This window comes from Monodelphis domestica, chromosome 1 (genome assembly GCF_027887165.1).
Source record: "Monodelphis domestica isolate mMonDom1 chromosome 1, mMonDom1.pri, whole genome shotgun sequence".
NCBI classification, from domain to species: Eukaryota; Metazoa; Chordata; class Mammalia; order Didelphimorphia; family Didelphidae; genus Monodelphis; species Monodelphis domestica.
The window spans coordinates 338,786,934-338,807,297 of NC_077227.1; the positions used below are offsets into that span (position 1 = coordinate 338,786,934).

General features: G+C 34.7%; 1 protein-coding gene across 14 annotated transcripts in view; it reads left to right on the forward strand.

Moving 5' to 3' along the window:
* Positions 1 to 20,364, forward strand: part of ANKHD1 (ankyrin repeat and KH domain containing 1) — a 124,715-nt gene that overhangs the window by 4,354 nt on the left and 99,997 nt on the right. The window lies entirely within an intron of this gene.

A 20,364-nucleotide genomic window follows, 5' to 3' on the forward strand; every position in this document is an offset into this window, starting at 1 on the left:
TCCATTTGAGTAATAATGGAGGAACCTTATGCCCAGAAAGATAAAATGACTTGCCCAAGGAAACAATATGGGAGTCCAGATCTTTTGATTCCACTCCCAAGTGTTCTTTCCTCTATGCCATGAGACTTGGACTTTCCTCCTGGAATTATGCCAGGTTTGAGACCTCCACATTGGGATTTTTGATTTTTGGAGTTTTATTGCCTTAAATATAGGAGTAAATATTATTTATTAAATGAAGCATATCTTGGAATAAAGTTAGATCATCAGTGTTCTTTATTCAGAGCCTTGAGTAGAAAAGTCAGGATTTGAATTGTATGCCATTGAATTGATAGCTATTGTTTAGAGGGGAAGTCAGGTTGAAAAGTTCTTTTAATGATCAGTTCTTTATAAGTTGTTCAAAATTGGATTCATTTATGAATGTAGCCACATTTATTTATTAGGTTAAAAGAGAAGTAAAAACCAGAAGAAACTTGGAAGTACTTCTATGAAGTTTAGTTCCTACTTTTGGTCATCTTTTAAGTGTTTTGTAACTACATACTCTGAAAGATATTCATTGGTTTGTTAATCAAAGATGTATATCATATAATTTTTGTTTTCTTTAAGCAGGTGTGAACTTGATAATTATGTGACTATAAAATTATACTAAATATAGATTGTAGGGAGAGAATCTTTCTGTAAAAAAACATGAAAATCACTACTGTAGTCTAACGGCATATATTATAATGTGTAAATATGTGTATATAAATAAAAGATAGATCTTTGGTTATACATATGCATATATATGTGAATTTAGGTTCAATTTAAGGAAAAATTTATATTTGTAAAACTATAGGTGTCCCAAAACAGATTATTGGTTGCTTTTGAAGGTGATGAGTTTACTTTCACCAAGGTCTAAAGGCAGAGACAATATCATTTGTGAGAGTCATTATAAGAGGGAATATTTCTATTCAGTTATGGTTTAGATAACTGCTGAGGTTGCTTCCAATCTGACACTTATTGATTCTGTATAAAAAGAAAACCATACAGAAATTCTACTCTTAGAGAAGAAAGTAAAGGACTATTGTTTGGAAAATTGATTAGAATCTTTATACTCTCTAGAGGCTACTTTCTATTGATAGTTTTGTCTTCTCTATCATGAAACCCCATCTGTATACAGAATACACAGGCTAGTAAGGTGAGTCACTGCTTTTAGCAGCATCTTAAAAGTTTACACTTATTTAGATTATGGAGAATAAAAAGGGAATGCTGAAAAAAAAATAATGTAAAATTAGGATGCTTATATTATACTTTTTTGTTGAATACCAGTTTAAGTATTAGGCAGAAGACTTGCAAACAACATAGTCAGAAAAATACTTTTTTTCTTTTTTATAAACTTGAATTAATCAAGTTTTTATGTAAATTCAAATTAACACTAGTAAGATTAAAGTTATTCTATGAAGTCTGGATTTTTAAAAGGAAATATGAATCTACTTAATTTTGAAGAAATTTGAAAATACTTAATAAATATTTTACAAAAGGGCCGTGTTTGTATGCTGAATAAAAACTGAATGATGGTGCAGCTTATGAGTAATGAATTTTTTTGGTTGAGTTTTTTTTTTTTAACCCTTACCTTCCATCTTGGAGTCAATACTGTGTATTGGCTCCAAGGCAGAAGAGTGGTAAGGGCTAGGCAATGGGGGTCAAGTGACTTGCCCAGGGTTACACAGCTGGGAAGTGTCTGAGGCCAGATTTGAACCTAGGACTTCCCATCTCTAGGGCTAGCTCTCAATCCACTGAGCTACCCAGCTGCCCCCTTTGGTTGAGTTTTTAAGAAGTTTAATTTGAATGGAAATTTCTAAATGAAATTTTGAAGTAAAATATTTAAGCAATTAAAATATTTCAATGGGTTTATGTTCTATAAAATTTAAGAATGAAGATCAGGAGGATGGTTTAAGCTTAGTTTTACTTGAGTATGATTTGAAAGTGGTACACTTGATTGTTGAACACTAATTTTTAAATGTCTAATTTCATGAAAGATGAAATGATAATGGTTTTTATTAGCACTTTTCCCACAATATCTCTTCGAAGTAGATAGGTAGTAAGATGAATGATTAATTTTGAATTCAGACTGGAAAAGCACAATTTTTGAAAGATGGAAAAAATTATGCATTAGTCTTCATATAGAATGATAAATTTAACTTTCAAACAGGCCACATTTTAAAGCAGTTTACAGATATGGAGGGGACTTGCTAGTTTTTGGCCAATTTGCCTTTCCTTCGGAATATTAGAGGTAGCTTTAAAAAGACAAAGAAGAAAATGAAATGAGCATTCCTTATCAGTTACCTGACATAAAATAATTGCTTGTCATGGGTAGCTTTGAGATTTTAAGAAGAGGTGGGAAATATCATTGAAAAATTGAATTTTATATTACTGTTTAGATACAGGGTAAAATTAAGGCAAAAATAAAGTATGCTAAGATTTGAGGAAGATACATAAAAATGACAATTAAAATCTTGGCTTCACTATCCAAGAAAGTATTTTATTCTGTAATGATTTAGAGTGGGTAAGTCCTTGATTGTCCTAGAGCCACAGTTATCAGCTTGCCTTGTACATTGAAATTGAATAATTAGGCAGTTTATCTATTTAATAGAGATACGAACTACACTGTGATTTCATTGATGAAGGAACTCCTGAGTGAGGCAACTCCCTTTTCCCAATTTAATAGTCTTGAGAGAGTTACTTAGATCTCTGAGAAGTTCAGTGACTTGCTTAACTTCCCCTCCCCATCACCTATGATTTAGAGTTGGAAGGAACCTTAGAGACCATTAAGTTCAACATCCATATTTTCAGATGAGGAAACTGAGGAATATAAATGGTTAAATGACTTGTCTAGGGTCTTAACAATAAAGTATCTAAGGTGTAGCATTTGAAACTTAAGTCCTCTTGATTCCCAGTCCCGCTTTGCAATTGCTATGCCACACGTGAATTTATTAAGGAGAAAAAGACCATCTTTTTGCCTATATACATATTATATTTCTTTATATGGGCAGTTTGATTTTGGCATTTTAAAGATGATAGCTTTTAAGACAGATTTATAGATGCAAAAATCAATATTCTGGAGATTGGTAAAATGTTGATGCTTCAGAATTGTAGTATACATACTATTGATTGATAAATTTGTAGGGTTTTCTCTCTAGAAAGGCATTAAGTACTCTCATTTTCGGGTGTCATTGGAGTATGCGGTGCTCCAAAAGAATGGGCCTGACTTCAGGGTTACGAAGTTAGTACTTGTTGGAGTCAAGGCTTAAACTTAAGTATTCTGATTTCACCACTCTCTGTGATCCTACCACAATATTCTGGGTATAGGAATATTTATCTAGTTTGGAAAAAAATATATAGTGAAAGTTTGGCCTTTAGAACTTTCAGTGGAGAGGACCTTGGACATTAACAAAAACTACAGAACAGCCCTTCAAAGAGACAGTAAGAAAATTACTTAACTAGTTGGCATAGACCCCAGAGATTCTATTTTTTTTTTAATAATGATCCTTTGTTGATTTCTCAAGCCATCCCCACTTAAATATCCCAGAGGCATCTCAAGCTCATCATGCCTAAAACAATTCATTATCTTTCTCCACATCATTTTGACATATAATACCTGTTTAGCTAAAACCTTTAACCATGTAAGAAAATATTTCCTGTAGGGTTTAGAATGCTGAAAGTGTCTGAGATCTTGTAGATCAGAAATTAAGATGCTTTTTTTCCATTAAAAAAAAGTTAAGTTGACTTAGAAAAAGTTATCAGAAATATTTAACATCCTATTAAACCATTTTTTACATAAGTCACAGTTTTGCTGGCATTTGAATATATGATAAAATGGTCCTGAGCTCCAAATTGGATTAATTAGTTGATAATATCCATCTCATATAGTACAACTTGATTAGTCAGTCCTACTAGCCATATATTTCCTTCCCCCCCATTAAATTATTGTAGGTTTTAAAAAATCATAAATTCACATGTAAGGAAAGGACCTTAGAGATAATTTAGTTCAATCATCAAATTTTATTTAAGAATCTGCCTATCCATCACAACTAGATATTCTATAAACCAGGACTCTTGACTTCCTTGGCTAATACTCATACTAACTACACCATGTTGTTTCTGTTGTGGTATCCTAGACCATTGAATCTTGTTAACATTTCATGGAAGCTACTCTGGAAAATGTTAGTTCCATGTTAGTGTGTAGCACAGTTATATTTATTAAGAACTTATTTAATATTGGCTAAAAATCAAAATTAAGTTGAATTGGAAGATAATCTTATGTAAGAGAGCTTACTTATTTTGTTTGTTAATCTAGTATCTGATAGCTTGATTTTTTCAGAACTATATAGATATATTCCAGGACTCTACTAGAGACCCTTTTCTCTTTTTTGTACATTCTCTCTTGGTTTCATAAGTTATCATCTACACAAATGACTGAAATTTACATATCAGTCACTCAGTTGTTTCCCCAGTACTTAATTGGCATACTATAAATGCTAATAAATGCCTTTTCATTATATCCAGCCCTTCTGAACCCCAGTTCCTATTGCCAGTTAGCTGTATGATATCCCAGAGGTATCTTAAACCTGACATTTTACAAACTCATTTTTACCCCTTAGCCTACCACTCCTAACTCCTCCTTATTTGTGTGGAGACTACCACCATTCTTCCAGTGATCTAGATTTATAACCTTTGATTTATCCTTTACACTTCTCTTTCTCCACACCCCACCCCCATTTAATTATTTGCTGAGCCTTGTTTCTGTTTCCATATTATTGCTCATATCCCTTCCCCTCTAGTTACTCCCATGGATGGGCACCATCCTAGTTCAGGCCTTCATTACAATCCCTTTACCTGTGCAGATAAACTCATATTTGATCTACCTGGCTTCAGGCTTTTTTTTTTTTTGCATCTACTTTTTTCCATGTATCTGATAAATTGACATTCTTGGAAAACAGTTTTGACTATGTCATAATCCTGCTCAAAAAGCTTCATTAGCTTCTTGTTGAACTCCAGGATAAAACATAAACTCCTGTTTTTGGTATTTGAAGCTTTTTTACTCCATAATGCCCACTTTCTTTCTAGACCAGTGATGGTGAACCTTTTAGAGACCAAACTCCCAAACTGCAACCCTCATACTGTCTGTGAGCTGCCCCTTTACTCCTGAGGGTAAGCACTGCCATTGGGCTGAGGGAGGAAGCACTCCCATTGGGCTTCTGGACAGAGGGGTGGATGATGTGAGAAATGTCCTTAAGCATGATGGAGGGGGAGAGGAGCAACCTGTCTGTCCCACGTGCCATAGGTTTACCAACATGATTCTAGATTAATTTCACAGTAATAAGTATCCTAAGCTAAACTGCTTGTGAACATGATGTTTTATTTTCCATCTCTGTGCTTTGGCACAGGACAGGAACCCCCATTCTTTTCCCTTCTCTTACTCCACCTCCCCTTTGTCTAGACTACTCTCCTTCATTTCTGGCTCTTGGAATCATGGATATTTCCTTCAAGGTAAAATGAAGTGCCATCTCTTAGTGATATATTTTCTTATCTTTACCACTCCCCTCACTTTTAATTACTTTTTATTTGTTCTTTATATGCACTGTATTATACAGCTTAGTCTCCTTTAAATAGAATGTAAACTCTTTGAGGGTAGGTAGTTATTTGTTTGTTCCTTTGTATACTTAAGACCTAGCACAATGCCCTATGAGGTAACTTTTTTATGTGTTGTGTTTTTTTTAAACCCTTACCTTCAGTCTTAGAATCAATATGATGTATTGTTTCTAAGGCAGAAGATAGAGTGTAAGGACTAGGCAATGGGGGTTTAGTGATTTTAGTGATCCCAGGGTCACACAGCTAGGAAGTATCTGAGGCCATATTTGAACCTAAGACCTCTCATCTGTATGCCTGTCTCTCAATCCAGTGCCTAACTGCCCCCAAGAGGTTACTGTTGTTGGGTGAAGCTTTATGAAATAACTATAGATCAAGAAAGAAGATATAACAAAATATACTTTAATAAAAGAGGAAGTTCAATACTAAATAGTACTCTGATTTATTTTATAAAAATGTATTGGACTATTCAGGGGAAGCAAAAATATTAATCACTGGCAGTGCTTTATCCATCTGAGTTGAATAAAATTGTTTTACTTTAAATGGCATACCTTATTTGAAGTTAGTACTTGACTGAATCCAAAAAATCAGTGCCAATCTATATAGCACTAAAGTTTATTTACGGTCCTTCAAAAATCATTACATTTTGTCCATGTTCATACTTCACAAAAAAAGGTTTGTTTAACTGGTTGCTGTCCTCATCAGGTGCACTTCACACAATGGTAGCTCTTAAAAACTCTCAACCTAGTAAATAACTTTGGGGACAAAAAAGTAAACAGAAGCACATTTTTCACGTGCCTGCATAATTTTTCAGGCACTGTCTAATGACTTTTAGATGGAGAGAACAAGTGTTAACTCAGAAGTAATTTGTTTGCTTTGATCCATAATAGAAATAAAAGATTGAAGATCTTAGCACCAAAGAGAATATGAAGAAAAGGGAAAATCTGTATGTATACTATGTGAATGCTCAGTGCCCCCATCCTTAAGTCAACAAGAGCCCTCAACTATATTTAGTAAATAAAATTATTGTTTGCCAGGCACTATGTTAAAAAAGAAAAACAAAACAAAATCAATCCCAGCCCTCTAGGAGCTTGTACTCTCAAGATGTAAGTATCATGTTATAAGTAGAAAATGAAATGGTAACAACTTACAACTCTTTAAAGTTTGAAGATTTTTATATGTATTATCTCATTTTATCCTCATAGTAACTCTGGAAGGTAAGCACAAAATTTTACATAAGAGGAAATGTTTCTGTGAGAAGTTAAGTGATTTGACCACAATTAGACAACTAAAGTGGCAAAGTTGGAGTTTGAAGTTAGGTTTCTCCTATCTTTAAGTCTATTTGATCTATTTTTTGTGCTTTATGATTTAGTCCTCTTGACATACTTTCAGATATTCAGGAGATTATCTTTATTTCTTAAAATGAGTAGAAGCCTATAAGTATTTTATCACAACATTAAAATGCATAAACTTCCATTGTTTTTTACAGGTACAGAATTTGGAAAGGTTTTTGCCTTGTATGTTTGGTGAAATCTGAAAGTTAAAAGTCAAATGTTGTCATTTGAAATCTTACATATGGCATGACTTTTTTTTTTTTAAATAACCCTTACCTTCCATCTTGGAGTCAATACTGTGTATTGGCTCCAAGGCAGAAGAGTGGTAAGGGCTAGGCAAATGGGATCAAGTGACTTGCCCAGGGTCACACAGCTGGGAAGTGTCTGAGGTCAAATTTGAACCTAGGACCTCCCATCTCTAGGCCTGGCTCTCAATCCACTGAGCTACCCAGCTGCCCCCATGGCATGACTTTTAAGATTCAACATCTAGCTCTAACTACATCTGATGATTCTTTTCTGAATAGATTATATAGGTATTTTCTTGTATTTTACTTTTTTAAAGTTATAAATGCTTGGGAGGAGGGATTTGGTAGGAACTAATAAATTGAGGGGCAAATTTATTATTTTTTGGAAAATTTTAATTAATTGATTTGGAATATTTTTCCATGGTTATAAGATTCATGTTCTTTCCCTCCCCTCCATCCCCCTCCCATAGCCAACCGCAATTCCACTGGGTTTTACATGTATCATTGATCAAGACCTATTTACATATTATTGATATTTACACTAGGGTGATCATTTAAAGATTATATCCCAGGGGCAGCTGGGTAGCTCAGTGGATTGAGAGCCAGGCCTAAAGAGACAGGAGACCCTAGGTTCAAATCTGGCCTCAAGCACTTCCCAGCTGTGTGACCCTGGGCAAGTCACTTGACCCCCATTGCCTAGCCCTTACCACTCTTCTGCCTTGGAACCAATACACAGTATTTCATCTGTGTTTCTATTCACGTGAATAGCGTTCTTTCTCATAAGGCCTGAGGAGTAAACTTAGAAGAAAATATTGGTCAGGTTAAATGAATGAATCCTTCTTCCTTTGATGGCCTAATTTCTGAGTAGGGAGATTTTTTTTTTTTAAGCCAAATTTGTGGTCATAATTTTTTTTCTTTTATCCTTGATCTGAATTTGTGACTCCAGTTGTTGAAACGTCACTGCATCTCTATGTGATGAATGATGGTGGTTTTTAAACAAGTCAAACTTGAAATCTAAATAGTTAAAAGAACCAGCAGACTTTTTTTAAAAAAAAAGTTTTTTTCCTTGCTTTCCCCCAAACTCTTAAAATGACTTAGAAAAACCTTGAAGAAAAAAGTAGGAGTGAAGTTGGAATGAGTTAAGAGAACTGGGTAATTCAATGGATTTTGATGTATTATTTTTGCACTTGTAACCTCTAAATGGGGACATGAATATTGGCATTAATTTTTTTTTAATACCACCTTTTTCTGACCAAGTATTGTCGATTAAATGCAATATAAAATGCAGCATTTAGAAATGGTAATTTTTTTTTATTTCATGTGTTCAGTAACCAAAGTTTTTTGTCATTTTACTCATTAAGTAATGTTGAGTTTATATTTTATCTTGTGTTGTGGCCTAGATGATTACAAAGCAAAAATAGGTTTTGAATGTTAGAGTTTAAATTGTTACAGTCATGCTGTATTACTGATTATTCTTTGTGATACTGAGCTGTGTAATGAAACTTCATCACCTTAGCATCTATCTTTCTTGTTCTTTAAATGAAGGTTTATAGAAAAAAGTTAAGTCACTTTGAAGGTATCCTTTATTTCTTAGGGTTACATTTTTACCATCTTCTTGGATGGGAACAACATTAACATGTTACCATGAGTTGTACAGTGTAACCAGTTTTATGATTATCTTCTTGCCTCCAGATTGAAATTGTAATTTAATTTTATATATCCATAGCACATATGTGCATGCAGACACAGAAAACTAGGAAAAATAAGGAGAATTTAAGAATATTTTCAAAAATATACAAAATTGTTGCCAATTTGTATTGCTACATAACATATATATAATAGTTAAATTTTGTCATCCAAAATGAAAAGTGTCATATAATACTGCAAAAGATTTTATGAGTGTGGGTACTCACTTCAGCAATACAGATTGCATCATCCTTACCGCCTTCAGTTGCTTTGGTCAAAAATCTATTGTGGCCAATGTTTTTGGTAATGATCCTCTTCAAACATGGCCAGAAAGGAAAGAATGAAAAAGCACTTCTTTCTCTTTTTATTGAAATTTTTATTTAATTAGTTGATTTAGAATATTTTTCCATGTTTCCATGATTCATGTTCTTTCCCACCCCCACCCCCATAGTCGACATTCAATTCTACTGGGTTTTATTTGTGTTGTATAAGCATTTATTTCTGACTGACCTGCTATGTGCCAGGTACTGTGCAAAGAGCTTTATAGATAATATTTTAGCCTGCTCTTTGAATATTACTTGTCACAAGAGCCACATGAAAACTTAAAACACGAAAGGGTTTTGTTACCTTGCTTTCCACTGGCAAAAACTTGACCTTCAAGATTTAATGATTACTCTTGCTGGAATTTATCTGTTTGCTTACTTATTTGGTGGAGTGGCACATCTTTCCAGAATACTTGTAATAAAATGACTCTTATAACATTCAGATTCCATAATATAATCAGTTCAAGAACTTTCGTACACATAAAAAAAATTGATTGTTTGACATGAGTGACAAAATAGTGAATTGTTAAAAAACTACTCATGATTCAATGTTGATAGGCATTTTCCCCTCCAGCTCCCACCCCCACCCCCCAATTAGGTTCACTAAAAGAATGTCAATTCTTAGGTAGTAGAAGGTTGCATAAAATTATTTCCTTAAATTTATTTTTTAAAAATACAAATCTCTCAAAATTCAATATAGTATAAATGCCTTGAGTATTCATCAAGAGAGCATCTCCAAGAAAAGCAATTATTCAGCCTTTGTGATATTCTGTAAGCAAAATTCTGGTAAACATAGTTTATAACATTGTGCTTGCTTGCTTTTTTACTTTCAGCTTTATGTTGATAGTAATTAGAAATAGAAGAGTTTAGAAATATGGTTCATCTCCCTTTATTACCGTTGAGAAGGGTGGGGTGGCAAATGACTTTTCCAAGATCACATAAGTAGAACTCAGGTCTTCTATTTCTGAATCCTGGGTTTTTTTCCCTGCCATATCACTTTATCATTTCATATCCAAAGTTTTGGAATTGTAAGGGACCTTCAGTGTTATACATCCAGCCCACTCATTTTACAGATAAGGAAATTAAGAACCCAAGAGGTTTGATTTGTCCAAAGTCATAAACTGTTATCCTACAGTAACTTGATAAATTAATCTTATTAAGTTGAAAGAGATTTTTCTAAAAGTTGTTTTAGAGAACATGAAAAAGAATTCTGATTGTTTCACCCTCTTACAAATTCCTGTCAAATATCTTTTCATATCTTATCTCAGAATTCTAGGTCTAAAATTTAACAGTGACACAGGGTGGACTGATTGGTGCAGTGCTATGCTTTTTGGAAATATGCTTTCCTTACAGGATTTTGGCATAATTATTTAGAACTGAAGTGTATATGTGCAATCAATAAAACAATATTTTCTTACTTACATATCAGCCTAAACCATAAATTGACAGCCTCAGTTTTAGGACTAGAATTGAACCTGTGCTCCATCTACTGGCACCAAAGGAGCAAAGCAGACCCGATAATATATTCATATAGGGTTTTCATGGTTGATGCACCTGTTAGCCAGGGGCAAAGACAAAGTATGTGTGTGGGTCACTGAGTATAGAGTTAGGGTACTCAAGAAGAAGAGATCTTGGGGCATGTTTACTTATTTCATTGTTATTAATTAATAGTTTATGATGTTTTAGGCTATTGTGAAACTATTGAAGAAACTTTCTTTTGCAAGTCCATTAAGAAAAAAAAAATTTTTTTAGTAATGAGAAGATAGGTTCTATCCCTATTGTCTCTTGAGAAAGGGCAAAGAAGACAGAAGGATTGAAATGTATATCTCCTGTTGGCTGTTTATGTAGGCATTGTGGTGTTTGCAAAGTAGACATTTTTTCATTTGGTCCTCACAGCTCTGAGACAAGGGGCTGTTATCCTCCCTTTAAGATGAAAGAACAAGTTCAGAAAGGTTTAAGTAACTCACCCAAAGTCAAATATAAACTCTTTGCCCTTTTACTATAAACTCTGCAGGTAATGTGCTAATGGGATTGAATGTTATCATTGTTGTTATCCTTCTACCATTGCCAGACTTAAGCCTTGAAAGGGCTTCTCACTAGAACATCATTTAGAATTACAATTTTAGAACTATAAGAGACATTAAAAACCATGCTGGGGGCAGCTGGGTAGCTCAGTGGATTGAGAGCCAGGCCTAGAGACCTGAGGTCCTAGGTTCAAATCTGGCCTCAGACACTTCCCAGCTGTGTGACCCTGGGCAAGTTACTTGACCCCCATTGCCTAGCCCTTACCACTCTTCTACCTTGGAGCCAATACACAGTATTGACTCCAAGACAGAAGAAGGTAAGGGTTTTAAAAAAACACATGCTAACTCCCTCACTTTACAGATGAGATATTTGAGACCTGATGAGGTCAAGTTATTTACCCAAGGTTGCCAAACTAGTTAGGGGCGTAGTATTCCCGACTCTCTAGTTCTTTTGACAATTCTTAGGGTTTTGCTAGTACACACTGAAGATATAGACCATTTGTGTTAACAAAATAAAACGACAAAACCTGGTGAATAAATGAGTCAGCTTTTTTTCTTAAGGTCTCAATCTCCATTCCTTCAAAAAATTTTCATATGTGACAAAAGTTTGATCTTCATAAGGGGTAACCTGTGAAAAGAATTATATAATTATATACATCCAATTTAAATGTCAAGCATTTATTCATTGCTTATAGTTCAGCCCTGTACTAAGCAAAGAGAATGTTGGGGGGGAGGGGGAGAAGAGGCAAAAACATTTTGTCTCTTGCCTTCAAAGAGCTTGCAGTGGGGGAAAGTGACATGTAAATAATTAGGTTCATACCTAATCCATATTAAGTAAGTGGAAGGTAACTTTTTGAGGGTAATGCTCTAGTGGCTGAGGGGGAGCCAAGCAAGAAGTTTGAATTTTAGGTGTCTTGAAGGAAGTCAGAGATTTTAAGAGAATATAGCATTCCAGATATAAGGAAAAGGCAGGGAAATGGGAGGTATAGAATGCTGTGTATGAGGACTAGCAAGTAAGGTAAAACAGTACCTGTTCTCTTGGAGTGATCAGGAAAAGCTTCATGTAGAAGGTGGCTTCTAGCCAAGACTTCAAAGGAAGACAGGAAAACCAAGCTGTGGAGATGAGATGGGACAACATTATATTCCTGGGGGCAACTAGAGGAATTGCCCAGAGTAGGAAGATGGAATGTCTTGTATGAGGAATAGCAAGGAAGCTGCCAACGTCTCTGGATGTTCGAGTATGTGGGAGTTAAGGTTTTAACAAGACTGGAAAGGTGGGAGGGAGGTTATGAAGGTCTTTGAATACTAAATAGAGAATTTTATATATGATCCACGAAAGTGAATGGGAGCCACTGGAGTTTATTGAGTAAGGGAGATAGCATAGCTAAACCTGTTTAGGAAGATTACTTTGACAGCTGAATTGAATGGAAGAGATTTGAGGTAGATAGACAAACAAGCTGGCTATTCCAGTATTCTAGGTTCAAGGTGATTGGGAGGAGGGGGGACCTACACCAGGGTGATTATAGTGTCAAGAGGAGAGAAAGACATTTTGAGAGTTACTAAAATCAACAGATTTTGGCAATTAACTTGATATGAAGAAGAGTGAGGAATGGAGGATGATGCTTGGGTTGTAAGCCTGGGCGATTGTGCAGATAGTGGTGTCCTAGACAGTAATTAAGACTTTTAGAAGGGGGTGGGGGGGGGGGCTCTTTTGGGGAAAAGATAATGAGGGGAGGCAGCTAGGTGGCTCAGTGGATTAAGAGTCAGTCTAGAAACCGGAGGTCTTGGATTCAAATCTGACCTCAGCCACTTCCTAGCGGTGTAACTCTGGGCAAGTCCCTTAATCCCCATTATCTAGTCCTTACCACTCTTCTGCCTTGGAACTAATACATAGTATTGATTCTAAGAAAGTAAGGGGTTTTTGTTTTATTTTGTTTTTTAAGGAAAAGATAATGAGTTGAGTTTATTTATGGAATAGAAAGTTTTACATTTCCAGTAGTAATTGGAGGTGTGAGACTGGAGGTCAGCAGAGAGTTGGATAAGTAGATTTGAGAATGTTCTGTATGGAAATGATAATTGAATCCATGGGAGTTAATAAGATCACCAAGTAAAATAGAGGGAGAGAAAAGAAGAGGGCCTGGGACAGAACCTTGGAGGACACCCCCAGGGTTATAGGATATACCTGAATGAAGATCTAACAAAGGGGAGACCGAGATGGAAGTCAAATAGATTGGAGAAGAATTAGAAGAATACAGTGTTAGGAGAAATTCTCCTTTCAAGAAGAGGGTGATTTGACAATGTCATTGTAGAGAGGAGCAAAAAAGCCTGGAAAAGTAGGTAGGGTCTAGGTTATAAACCTAGGCAGTGTATCTAATGTTTGCCTAACGTTGCAAAATGGTACCCTTAGTGATAGTACAATTGATTATTAAACTTGCTAAGTTTTTATTTTAACTATATGATTCAAAATTAATGTTCTAGATTGTGATTCTTAACACCCCTATTCCCCTTTCTTGTCACAGTTACTGTAGTTGCAGAATTGGAAAGGGGATGCACAGAATTGGGGAGGACTTTTTTTTCTTTGTTTCTTGTGTTGCTTTGGCCAAAGAATTCATCATCTTATAGGCAGCATATTAAGTAATAACAGTTGGTATGTTCATTTGGTAGTAATATATCAAGATGTACGATTACTCCTAGCATGTTGAGGAAACATGAGAATCACAAATCATAAGGATATGATGAGTTGGTATAGTCTGTTGGACAGAATGTACAGTTTGAACTGACAGATCTACAGACACATACTGAATGTATGCAATGAAGCTTTTGGTTATTTTCTCCCCCTTAAATTCAGAAAGTTATCAGAACTAGATAACCCCGCTGCTATTTTCTCACTAAAAACACTTCAATGATTAAACTACTTTTTCTTTTGTGGTAGACTGTTCTAGCTTGTACAACTCTCTTCTGTAAGTCTCTACAGTGACTTTTTCATTGGTTCATTTGAAATGTCAAATGTAACAAAGCATAAGTTTGGATGGAAGCTTAAATATTATGGGCACTTTAAGAGAAGAGAGAATAATGATGAGGAAAATCACTAAATTTTTGTCTTGGGCTCTTGTTCTACAACAGCTGTTTTTCAAGAAATACTAATTTTTGTAATTAACCCTCTATATTGCTTTTGATAGGCTTTATAAACAAACTCTTACTTGTATCTAATCACATTTAAAGAAAGCAAAGCCCTGTGGGGCTAAGTGCCATGAGTTTCTGACCTGAAATAAATTTCCATGCTTTTGAAAAATATTAACAATTATTAGTTGTATTTTATTGTTTGTGAATGTAGTTATTGTGCAGGGATAGTGATATGCAGTTATATCTTTTGAGCAATTTAAAGTTTGTCATTACTAAGAATTTGTGAAGATTTTATAAAGTCTATAGTCATTATATTTGATGTGTCATCATATTACACTAAAAATCTTCAGTGTTGGGGACAGCTGGGCGGCTCAGTGGATTGAGAGCCAGGCCTAGAGACAGGAGGGCCAAGGTTCAAATTTGGCCTCAGACACTTCTAGCTGTGTGACCCTGGGCAAGTCACTTGACCCCATTGCCTAGCCCTTACACAGTATTGATTCTCAGATGGAAGATAAGGGTTATTAAAAAAAAACTTAAGGGCTTTATTATGTTGCATTTACCTTAAATATCTATGCAATTATATATGATTTAACTTGATTAACTATAATTTATGCCAGTATTCTAGTGTAACATAAATTGTCAAAAGTGGCTCATTAAACCTTCTCCAAATAGTAAACATTAACTAATATTCTGTTATTTTATTAATTTCTGATGGCTTACATTTGAAAATTCAGAAGAGGTAGCAATAAGAGATACCAACATTAGAAATAGTTTGATGATATGACTAATATACATAATCATAATTTAGAATTACATGTAACAGTATTTGCTTTAATATATGATGTTGGTGCTATTTCCAAGACATGGCATTTAAGACCTTTCATAGTTTGGCACTGTTCTATTTCCTTCATGAAAATTTTTTTGCTCCTGTCAAACAAAAATATTCCAGACTCAATAGTTCAGATCCTACCTCTGAGCCTTAATGAACATAAGGTTTGACCTCTTCCCTGAAAGTCATTCCCCTAATTTTTGCCACTAGCATCCTAATCAAATCTTTTAAGGTTTAGCTCAGCTGTTGGCTCTTTTGAAACCTTCCTTGATATTCCTACTAACTCTAGTGTCTTCTCCCTCCTCAAATTACTTTGTATTATACTTATTTGGGTATGTTTTATATCCCTCCAAAAGAATGCAAACCCTCTGGGCAGGATTTTTTAGCCTTTTTCATGACTTGGACCACTTTGGCAGTTATCCTATGAATCCCTGAGGATCATGGTTTTAAATGCATAAAATAAATGTCATGAGTCTACAAAAGAAACCAATATTGAGATAGTTATCAAAATATTTTTTAAAAAACAAATTCATGGCCCTTAAGTAATTTGGTTTTTTACTTCATAGCCCAAAGATCTTTCACATAATAAGTACTTAGTAAATATTTCTAAAATTTAAAATACGAAACAAAATTTTTTAATCATTTTGACATTTGGCTTCAAGTATATTGTTGTATAATTAAAAGTTAAATTATTTATTATTTTTTAAATAGTTTCTTAATTTGACTTTATTTTCAAATCTACATTCTTTTCCTCCTATTTCCCTAAAATTTTAAATACATTTTCTAGTTCATTAGATTCTCTCTTCTCCCCACCCTCTCTTCTGCATAATTACTTTGTCTTGTCTTCTCTTTTATGTCAAACTGCCAGTGCCTAAAAAATTTAAGGATTTGACAAAATACAATACATTCTCGAAAATTATAGTTGATGCTTTCTTATTTAGAAGTATTTTTTTAAGTTGCTTATTGATTCAGTTGCCATGGCATCTCTGGAATCCATCCTATTCCCTCTCTTTACTTTACCCAGCATCCTATTTGAGGTTCCTCTGATCTCTCAAAATATGTTATTGTACTTTTTAGTTGGTATCCTTGCCCCATGAATCCTCCCTTTCCAATCCATCCTCCACACAGAACTAGCAAATTGAAGTGTTCTGTTTTATTTTTTAAACCCTTGCCTTCCATCTTGGAATCAATACTGTGTATTGGTTCCAAGGCAGAAGAGCAGTAAGGGAGGTAGGCAATGGGGGGTTATGTGAGTTGCCTAGGGTCACATAACTAGGAAGTTTCTGAGGCTCTCAGTCCACTGAGCCACCCAGCTACCCCCTAAAATTGACATTTTTAAGACAGTTCAGACCATTTCACTTCTATTAAGAAATCCATATGGCTCCTTATACTCCAGGTTAAAATACATTTTTTTCTCTTTGGCCCTTCACAGCCTGACTTCAGCCTACCTTTCTTAGGCATACTGCATATAACTACCCTTTTTGCACTCTTAAAATTCCAGTCAAATTGGCTTACTTATTAACGTTCCCTGTGCAAGACATTCCATCTCCTCTTGCTGAGCCTTTGCACATACTTTTCCCCCATTCCAGGAGTATACTCTCTCTTTGCCTTTACCTCTTTGATCCTTATGATAAATCCTTAGTTTCCTCCAAGGTTTAGCTCAAGTGTTATTTGTTTTCCTGATTTTATAAACACATAGACACCACACCACACATGTCCGTGGCACTCTTGAGTTATCAATGCAATGTTATTTCCATTCTTGTCCAGTCATTGAATTCTAGTAACTCTGTAATCCCCAGAATCAAATATCAATTCTTTTGTTTGGCATTTAAAACTATTACAGAACCCAGCCCTATTCTACCTTTCAGTTTTCTTATATTTTCATCTACTCTTTGAATTCTGAGTTCAGCAATATTGGTCTATGTATGTAATTCCTTAAATATGATATTTTCCATTTCCCTCTCTTTGCTGACCTCCAACCTGGAAATCTCTACTTCCTCACCTCTGCATCTTAGTTTCTCTGCCTTTTAAGATTCAACTAACATCCTGCCTATTATCCCAGTCCCTCTAACTCTAAAGAGCTTAACCTCTTTTTTTTTATTTTTATAATGAACCCTTTTAGCATTTTGTCCCTGATGGGACCCTTTTTAAAAATGTATAAAGTAAAAAAGATAAGATTAAAAAGGAAACCTATTATATTGAAAAAAAATTTTAAGAACTTTATAAACCCAGGTTAAGACTCCCAGGTTTAGCTGTTATTGCCTCCTTTCTATTCTGAATATATCTTATGTAACTATAGTTTGTTTTGCATATGATTAGATGAAAAGTCCTGGAGGGTAGGGACCATTTTTGCCTTTCCTTCTATTCCTAGCACCTAGCACAGTGTCTGACACATGGCAAATATTTAATAAATGCTTGTTGACCAAAAAATTGAATTATATGTTGTTACCTTATTTGGACTTCACAATTACCCTTCAAAGTAGGCAAAGTACATACTACCTTTTCCAGTTAGGAAACAGACATCCAAGAACTTAATTTATGGCTGGTCATACAGCATTCTTTTTTTTATTTAAAGCCTTACCTTTCATCTTGGAGTCAATACTGTATATTGGCTCCAAGGCAGAAGAGTGGTAAGGGCTAGGCAATGGAGGTTAAGTGACTTGCCCAGGGTCACTCGGCTGGGAAGTGTCTGAGACCAGATTTGAACCTAGGACCTCCGGTCTCTAGGCCTGGCTCTCAATCCACTGAGCTACCCAGCTTCCCCCAAACAGCATTCTTTTAAAGAAGGCATAACTAGAACCAAATGATCCTTCTATATCAAACTGCTGCCTCTCACAATCCAGATTTACATGACCTTCAAAATCAAAAATATTATGTTCAGTAAACTTATGTTTAAAGTTTTTTCAAACTAGTCATACTTTTTAAAATGGCTTATGCTCAGACACCATGAAGGCAAGTGTTTTCTTAACGTTCTTTCTCTGTGTACTTTTGCTATATATAAATAATAGATACTCCTCAAAGGCTCTGTCTTATCTGTCCTCTTCTCCCTTCCCGTCTTCCTTCAATTTATCCTCATCCTTGGTGATTATATCTGTTCTCTTAGCTTCAGTTATCTACTATGCAAAAGCTTCAGTCTTGTATTGCCAGCTGCCAATCTACATCCTGGATGATCTAACATTTCCAACTCAACATAAAGTCTGACTCACTATCTTCCTTACCTATTCCCTTAATCTTTCCTTCTCTTCCTTTTTTTCCTATTTCTCTCATTGGCATCACCATTCTCCCAGTCACATTCAAAACTTTAAAGTCATCTTTGATTCCTTCCTTTTCCTTGTTCTCTCACATTCATCCCCCATTGTTCTCATTCCACAAGTATTAAGCTCCTACTTTGTGCTGGGTACTATGATAAGCTGTTGGGTTACAAATACAAAAAGTAAAACAATCCTTACTCACAAGGAGCCTAATATTATGAGGATCAAATAAAATAATATAGGTAAAGTTTTCAAATTTTTAAAGTGCTTCATTTTGATAAGTTATTATTATCTTAGTAGTTGCAGAACCTATCCATTTCGTCTTTATAGTGTATCTTGTATCCATTCCTTTTCTATTTCTATCACCCATTGATACTTCTTAAAGTATTTTCCAAACGAGTCTCCCCAATTCTCCAAGATGAATGCCTTCCCTTTCTAATCTATCTTACATTCTGCTGCCACTATAGATTTAAAACTCAAAGATATACCACTCCCACTCCCACTTCCACCCCTTTAGCTTGACTTATAAGGAGACTAAGGTTCAAAGAGGTTGAGTGACTTGCCCAAAATAATCCAGATTTGAATTTGGGTTCTCTGATTCCAAAACTAGTCCACTTTCCACTATTCTTTGCTCCCTGCCAACATCTTCCTCAAGCAGAGTTTCATCATTTCACTGTCCTTATCAATAACTTTTATTTGTTCCTCATTGCCTACATTTAAAACTTACAAAAGTCTCATTTTCAAGGCCTTAGCTCCAGTCTATCATTTTAACTTTATCTCCCACTTTCCTATAGTTTCTCAATTTATTAACCAATTAAAACCATTCTTTGTTCTTGAACATGTTTCTATACTCATGTTATTCCCTCTGATAAGATTGTAAAATGTTTGTTGGGAACATTTGCCACAGAAGGCAGAAACAGGCATTTATTAAGAATTTACTATAGTCTAAGCACAAATACATGACTTCCTTGGATACCCTAGCTTGAAATAATTGCTTCTTCCTTTGAACTTCTATTGTCCTATGATAATACTTTGGGCATCATTTATATACTGCCTCATACTTATTTGTATGGTTGTTGTATTGCTGTTAGTTTGTAAACTCTCTAAGGATAGAGAGCCCATATATACATGTAATTTTTGTGTAAATGTATACATAAGAGACTTAAGAAGATAGAGTGATGAGAACTAGACTTGTACTCGAGATACATGTTCAAACCCAAACTCAACATTTTATACAAAGCATGACTGTGGGCAAGCCATTTAATCTCTCTGAATTGTAGTTTCTTGTCTGTAAAATTGAAATAATATCTATTAGTATTTCGTTCTTAGGATTGGTGTAAGAACTAAATTAGATAATGTATGTAAAGTGCTTTACTGCAAAGTGTAAACTTTAAGGTGCTATATAAACCATCGATTTCTATTATTTATATACCTTACATAGGTCTTTGTATAGTGCCATGATATGTAATAAATTATTATTAAGTTGAATTTAATTAGACTTCCATCAGTAAGGGTTTAGGGACAATGGCTCTTTGTAATTACTTTTTCAGATTATTGTGAGGATCGACTAAAATTATATATGTATAACTTTCCAAACTAGATTGTGCTGTGTAAGAGTTATCTTTATTTCTATTGTAGTTGGAGTTCAAATCAAGTAAAGAAATTTAAAAATAGCCCCTTCCCTTAAGGTACTCACATTCTATAGAAATATAACCTTGACTTGGGAGGGAGGGCAGGGGAAGGGTATTCTACAATGTTAACATGTTTAAATTCCCATAGGGTGCCAGAATAGTACATTAGTCCACTTTTTTGTCTAAAATGAGAACTGCATCTAAAATACAGCCTTTAGTAGTAATGATAGAGCTGATAATACAGTTTTTTAAAATTTAATTTATTTTCAATACTGTTCAGTCTGTCCTCAGAA